Consider the following 7,513-nt stretch of genomic DNA (forward strand, 5'->3'; position numbering starts at 1 on the left):
TGAGTCTGATGGTTGACAGGCTGTCAGTAGAGGTAGCGAGGGTCACAAGCCATCCAGCAGGCTAGTCTGGTCTTCTTCTCACGATGGTCACAGGTTCCAAAAACAGCCAGAGGACAAGTACCAAAGCCCAAGTGTTTTTAAGCCTCTGCTTGTGTCACATTTGTTATTGCCCAGAGGCCAAAGCAAGTAACAGGGCTAAGGCTGAATTCAGGGTAGGAAGGGAATACCTAAGGGTGTGAACAAAGGGAAGAAATTTGTGGCCATATCTGCAAACAATCTACCACACTTATGGGATTTGTTTGGGATTTTGGTTCTTTTTCTTCACGTTACTGTTGTTAGTTTGGTTTACTATGAAGTTTTTTATTTTTATGTACTACAATTTGTCAATCTCTTCTTTCACAGATTCTAGATTTCAAGTCGTAAGTAGAAAGACCTTCGCCCACTCTGAGGTTATAAAGGTAATTCCTCTTTTCTTCTAGTACTTTTATGGCTTCATTGATTACATTTAAGCTTTGATCCATTTGGAATTTATCCTTGTGTTCACTCCGCATTTATATTCTTAACTAAAACATAATTGTCCTCTGTTGGGGAAGGTTGTTGTATCAGTCAGGATAGGCAGTTATTCCCAGTAACAAACAACTCCTAAATCTTAGTGGCTTTTTACAAGAAAGATTTATTTCATGCTCATGCTGCATGTCCATCATGGTCTGGAGTAAGCTCTGCCCCCCATCAACTTTACTTGAGGACCCAGGCTGATGACCCACCCTCCATCTAGGACACTGACCATCTTGTACAGAAGAGAGACCAAGACCACATACACAGTGCCTCTTATAGCTTCCTTTCAGAAATAACACTTGCTTTTCATGGGCTAAAGGGAGTCACACAACCAATCCTGATGCCAGTGGGATAGGGAAGTATAACCCTCCCCTGAGGAGGGACAAACAAGAAGGACATTTTAGTCTTTCACTATTGTCCTTTCTGTTAACGTGCAGCTCTTGGAAAGGACACACACGGAGCCTGAAGCTGGCTGGGGACCACATCCTACCAGCTTTGTCAGGAACATCATCGCTGGCCTGGGGTTATGCATGCCAGAGGCAAATAAGCCTCACACCCGACCTTTCTCCCCCAGATCATGTACCCTGCTCAGAGCAGGGGGCGTGCATGTCATATAGAGCAGCAGAGTATAGAAAGGGAGGAGCAGTGGGCTGCGTCTAGGGGACTGTTATAAGTTGAATTATGTCACCTTAAAAAGATATACTGCATTATGAACCCTACCCCAGTACCTCAGAATGTTACCTTTTTTGGAGATAGGGTCTTTACAGAGGTAATCAAGTTAAAACGAGGTTATTAGGATGAGTCCTAATCCAATATGACTGATATCCTTACAAAAAGGGGAAACTGGGATACAGACATGTGCAGAGGGAAGATGATATGAATCCAAAGGAAAAAGAGAGCCATCCACAAGCAAAGGAGGGAGACCTGGAACAGATCCTTCCCTCATGGGCCTCAAAAGGAACCAACTCTGTCATCACCTTGATGTCAGACTTCCAGCCTCCAGAACTGTGAGAAAATAAATGCTGCTTAGCCACCCAGTTTACGGTAATTTTTTATGGCAGCCCTAGCAAAGAATATAAGGAACATCTCCAGTAGCTTGGTGAGGGTTGCCTGGATGCTATCTTGAAGGGTTTCTGGTGCCACATTAGGCTAGCAGGAAGGAAACCCGTGATCAACTAGCAATATCTCCTGTGGATGTGGGGTGGAAGGTAGCGTTGAGTTTAGAGTCAGCTGGCCAGGGAATGTACCCAGGCTCCAGCACATTATGACTCTGTGATGACAGCAGGGGTCACACAAACTTGTAAACTGGTGAACGGCCTGAGGGCTTTGCTGAGGATAAGGGAAGGGGGGGATGGAGAACAAGCCTGGAATCTGCCTGGGTGTGGGTCCCCAGCCTGCCTGGTGATGGAGCAGCCAGCCCTTCTCTGATGAGAGGCGATCAGCAACCAACAAGAGAAAGTCAGAGTCTCACATGAAATGAAAGCTCTGTAATATTTTACTGGACGTCAGCATTCCTTTCAATTACCCTTTCTGAAGTTTGCTATATTAAGACCACAAGGTCTGCTCTTCCCAGGTCTGAAGAGTATCATGAGATCTCTCCCTCTAGCAGAGTATCGTAAGATTCCACAGCCCCGCAAAACACAAAGTATTTCTCAGAGCAGCTTTTAGAGTGTACTGGTGTATAAGAAAAAGCCTGAAATATTGATAAAAAGGTCCAGAGGTGTGGGTGTTGTGGTTGCTTTCGGCAGGTGTTTCCTTCCTGAAGGCAGATTCAACACCCAAAACAAAAAGCAACAAAAAAACTTTTCAAAAATTTTAAACTCTGAGTTTAAATTTTAAACTTTTTTTAAATTTTAAAGTTTTAATTTTAAACTTTTAAAAAATTTTAAACATGCACACACACACGTGTGTGTGTGCATGCGTGTGTGTGTTCATAACATGTCGTAGCTTGCTCGGTGCTCCATGAAACACCACTGTAATTTGGGGGCCAGACAGCACTTTGGCTATAGATATTAAGGTTGACTTAGCAGGCTCCTGCAGTAGTGATAATGGTGAGATGTCTTCGGAAGTGACCTCAGAGGCAGTGACCATCAGAGAGAGACATGGAGCAGAATAAGATGAAAGAACAGTGTATTTATTGCTTATATAACAAACCACCCCAGAAATAATGGCTTAAAACAGCAACTGTTTTATTTGTTGGTGATTATGTGGGTCAGTAATTTGGGCTGGGCTCAGCTGGGCGATTCTTCTGTTCAATGGCGGTCATTCACAGGCTGCGGCCAGCAGGTTGGCTGGAGGCTGATTGATGTAGGGCTCTCAGCTGGGATGGCTCATCTGTGCCAGAAGCGTTATCACAAGGTGGGGAAAGAGCCTTCAGCAGTCAGAGAGGGCAAGTCTGAATGCACACGCACCTTTCAGGCCTCCGCCTGCATCACACTTGCTAACGTCCCAGTGTCAAGCCCAGCGTCAGTGCGGGAGGGGACTGCACAGAGGCTTGGATACACGAAGACATGATTCCTTGGGGCCTTCAGTGTAAGACTCTTTCACAGTTTGCCTTTCTGAGAACCTCTGTAACATGTCCTGAGACTCACAGAGGTAAAACTTGCAGACTGCCAGAGATTAGATGGTAAAGTTCAGAAGGTAGTGAAAGCTTTGTTATATACATCTCTATGATCCCTTCTATACACACAGGCAAGAAGGCCTGGGAAAACTCAAATTATTGACCTTGAACAAATCCCTTAATCTCTGAGACTCGGTTTCCCATTGGTAAAACTCACCCCACAGGGTTACGGTCAGGATCGCGTGAGCTCACGGCCTTTTGTGAAAAGTGCAAAGCCCCACACATAAGTGGGTGCTCTTCCTTCAGCCAGGATAGGCGAGGAAGGAAACTTTAAGCTGGTGCACAGGGAAATGTAGAGATACTCAATGAGAAAATAGAGCCCCAGGTGAATGAACTGCTTAAAGAATGTTTTTTTTTACTGGGGTATAGTTGTTTTACAATGCTGTGCTAGTTTCTGCCACACAAAGAAGTAAATCAGCTATATGTATACATACATCCCCTCCCTCCTGGACCTCCCCCCGACCCCCATCCCACTCACCTAGGTTACTGCAGAGCACGTGCTGAGCTCCCTGCGCTATACAGCAGGTTCCCACTAACTTAAAAAAAAATTCACAAGAAGACCTTTCAGTTCTAGGTACATTGTTAGTCTTTTTTTTTTTTTTTTTTGCTGTACGTGGGCCTCTCACTGTTGTGGCCTCTCCCGTTGCGGAGCACAGGCTCCGGACACGCAGGCTCAGTGGCCATGGCTCACAGGCCTAGCCGCTCCGCGGCATGTGGGATCTTCCCGGACCAGGGCAGGAACCCGTGTCCCCTGCATCGGCAGGCAGACTCTCAACCACTGCGCCACCAGGGAAGCCTCATTCTTAGTCTTGATCTTTGTCTTTCCAAGACCAACAAGGAGAAAACAGACCTCGTATTGGTATCACACATCTGCTTTACCCTTTGTCCTAATTCTAAACTGTTCTTCTAGCTCAAAGGCAACTTGTTCTCTCCCACTTCTAACAGTGTCGACCCCGCTCACAAGACATCTGCTCTAGAATGGGTTTGATGGATCACACCCCAATTTGATCCCTGCTCACCCATCCATCAAATGTTACCAGTCCTTTTTATGTGTCTGCCATGGTGTTAGAACTTGTGACACAAAGATGAATGAGGCCTTGTTTTAATCCCCTAGCTGCTCACAGACTAGCGATGAGATAGATGCATAAACAGGAAATAGTACTATCATTGTGTGCTGTGAGAGAAAAACATGCATTTGTTCAACAAACATGTAACACCCCTTATTCTGTGCGTGCCTTATGCTGCTGTGAAATATAAAAGTAAACAAGACAACTTTTTGTAGTTTAAGGAGTGTCTAGTGAAGAAGTCAGAGAATTCCGCAGTCATAACTTAGGAACTCAGAAGTAGGCATGAGGTTCTCATGGGAGCCCAGAGCGTGGCACCTGCCAGGTGGAAGTAGTTGGGGAAAGTTTCCCATAGAATTGATCACAAATAAGGAAAGGGCAGGGGGTGGATTCAGGCAGACAGAGCAGCACGTACAAAGACAGCTTGGAGCAGCTTGGGAGAGTGTGGCATCTGGGGGAAACCCAAAGCAGCTCAGCATGCCTGGTACATGGAGTGAGAAGAAGGAATGTGAGAACAGAATCTGGAAAGGTTGGTAGACGCCACACCACAGGCACTGGGTGTAAGGAACGGCACCAAGAAACGGAGGAGAGCTTAAACAAGCTTTATTTGGGAACGCTCCCGGGCGAGGTTCACAGGTCCGAGAGAAAGGGGCCAGAGAGGTCGCGCCCGGGCGAGGGTTTGGGCAGAATTTATAGGGGAAGAAGGGAAAGGGGTGTGGTGAATCCGGGAGGGCGCAGGGTATTCCTTATTTCGTGGTCTCTTCGGGTATCGTGGTAATATCTGGTGTCGGTTGCATCAGTCTTGGGACCGTTAGTCCCGCCCCTCGAAAGGCGGGAAGGCTGGGCCGGGTGGAAAGTCCCCAGGTCAGTTCCTGGAATTGGATGGTCCGGAAAGTCTCCAGGTCAGTTTCTGGAACCGGGTGGTCCGGAAAGTTTCGGTCTGATGCAACCTGTGAGTCTGATTGCGTTCCCCTGCCTCGGGCCAGTTGGCCTTACACTGGGGAACCATGGATCATTTTAACTCAGGAAGTACTCTGATCAGATTTGCATTTTAGAAAAATCACTCCAGCAGAAACAGAAATAGGAGACTGTTTAATAATTCACTTCAAACGGGGATCGAATTTAAGAGACACTAATAGGGATAGAGAAGAGGGGGTGGATTTTGGAAGCATAAAGGAGTATTATGGGCTGAAATGTGTCCTCCCCTGAAAAATTTCGTATGTCGAAGTCCTAACCCCCAGTACCTCAGATTGTGACTGTATTTGGAGATAGGGGTCTTTAAAGCGGTGATTAAGTTAACAGTCATTAGGGTCGGCTTAATCCTATATGGCTGCTGTACTTAAAAGATAGAAGAACAATTTAGGATTCGGACAAAAGGTAGAGCAGATGTGTGAAACAAACACAAATCTGTTTTCTCCTTGTCGATCTTGGGGAGAGACACATAGACATACAGAAGGAAGACCGTGTGAGGGCACAGGGAAAAGACAACCATCTTAAGGCCAAGGAGAGAAGCCTCAGAAGAAGCCAACCCGGCTGATACCATGATCTTGGATTTCGGCCTCCAGAGCTGTGGGGAAATGCATTTCCGTATCCAGTCTGCAGTACTTTGTTATGTCGATGGGGGCAAACTAATACAAGCAGGAAGAATCATGAGACTTGGGGAGCACAGAAGTGTAAAGGGCAAGGGGAAGAGAGTAGAGGCTGACTTCCAGGTTTTTGGGGGTTTTTTTTGCGGTATGCGGGCCCCTCACTGTTGCAGCCTCTCCCGTTGCGGAGCACAGGCTCCGGACGCGCAGGCTCAGCGGCCATGGCTCACGGGCCCAGCCGCTCCGCAGCATGTGGGATCTTCCCGGACCGGGGCACGAACCCGTGTCCCCTGCATCAGCAGGCGGACTCTCATCCACTGCGCCACCGGGGAAGCCCTGACTTCCAGGTTTTTGGCTTGAGCAATCTGGCATGGGATGCTGCCGTTTCCAAGAGGTATAACCCAGGAGGAGCAGTGGGGTTAGAGATGGACAAGGGTGCATTCCAGCTTGGACACGTGTGGTTTTGTGGTTCCTGCAGGACAGCAAGTGGAGCAGCGGGACGTGTGGTCTCGGAGGCCTGTCAGGAACCATGGTCTGGGGGTACAGATGTCCCGGTCTGCAGAAGGGGGCAGTTGAAGCAGAGGCGTGGACACGGTCGCCCAGGGGACATGGGCCCTGTGAGAAGAGAAGGCAGAGGACAGAATCACAAAGAACCCCATCACTTATGGGACTGGTGAAGGAAAACGGCCTGGGCACAGGACAGAGCAGGAGGCTTTAGGCATTTCTCAGAGAAGAAAGTATCTAGAGAGGCTCTCAGATCCTGGAGAGATGAAGGTTTCAAAGCCTCTCTCTCTTTGTCTCTCTCTCTCTCTCTCTCTCTCTCTACACACACACACACACACACACACACACACACACAAAATCATATGTTATTCTAACATTCTGCAATATTGGTCTGTTGCTTTGCAATGATTTTTTTGTTATTTTACGTGCATCGCTCTTCAGGTTTTTGAGACAGAACCAGATGATGTTTGTTTGCTTCTGCAGAGGCTTTTAGCTCTGGGTTGCTGCCTGACGGTGCTTGCCCTCGTGGCGGGTGGGCTCCTCAAGCTTTCCTCCTGACAGAAGCTGCTTGTTGGTCACTTTATCTCTCAGTGGGTTGTCTTGGTTTTTTCTTCCAGGCCTTCCTTAGCCCATCCTGTAGTGATGATGGCTGGCTGGAGGAGACAGACTGGGTGACCCTGCTCCGGGCTGTTTGGCGGGGGGGTGGGGGGGTGCTGTCCTTTTTGAGGCTTGTTGAGGACTGAGCAGAAACCTTGTGCCTTTGGGGTGGGTCAGATGTATAGGAATTTTTTTTAACATCTTTATTGGAGTATAATTGCTTTACAATGGTGTGTTAGTTTCTGCTGTATAACAAAGTGAACCAGTTGTACATATACATATATCCCCATATCCCCTCCCTCTTGCGTCTCCCTCCCACCCTCCCTATCCCACCCCTCTAGGAGGCCACAAAGCACCGAGCTGATCTCCCTGTGCTATGTGGCTGCTTCCCACTAGCTAGCTATTCTACATTTGGTAGTGTATATATGTCCATGCCACTCTCTCACTTCATCCCAGCTTACCTTTCCCCCCCACCCCGTGTCCTCAAGTCCATTCTCTACATCTGCGTCTTTATTCCTGTCCTGACCCTAGGTTCTTCAGAACCATTTTTTTTTTTAGATTCCATATATATGTGTTACCATATGGTA

Source organism: Monodon monoceros, unplaced genomic scaffold (assembly GCF_005190385.1).
Source record: "Monodon monoceros isolate NGI ecotype Baffin Bay Population unplaced genomic scaffold, NGI_Narwhal_1 Super_Scaffold_18, whole genome shotgun sequence".
Taxonomy (NCBI): Eukaryota; Metazoa; Chordata; class Mammalia; order Artiodactyla; family Monodontidae; genus Monodon; species Monodon monoceros.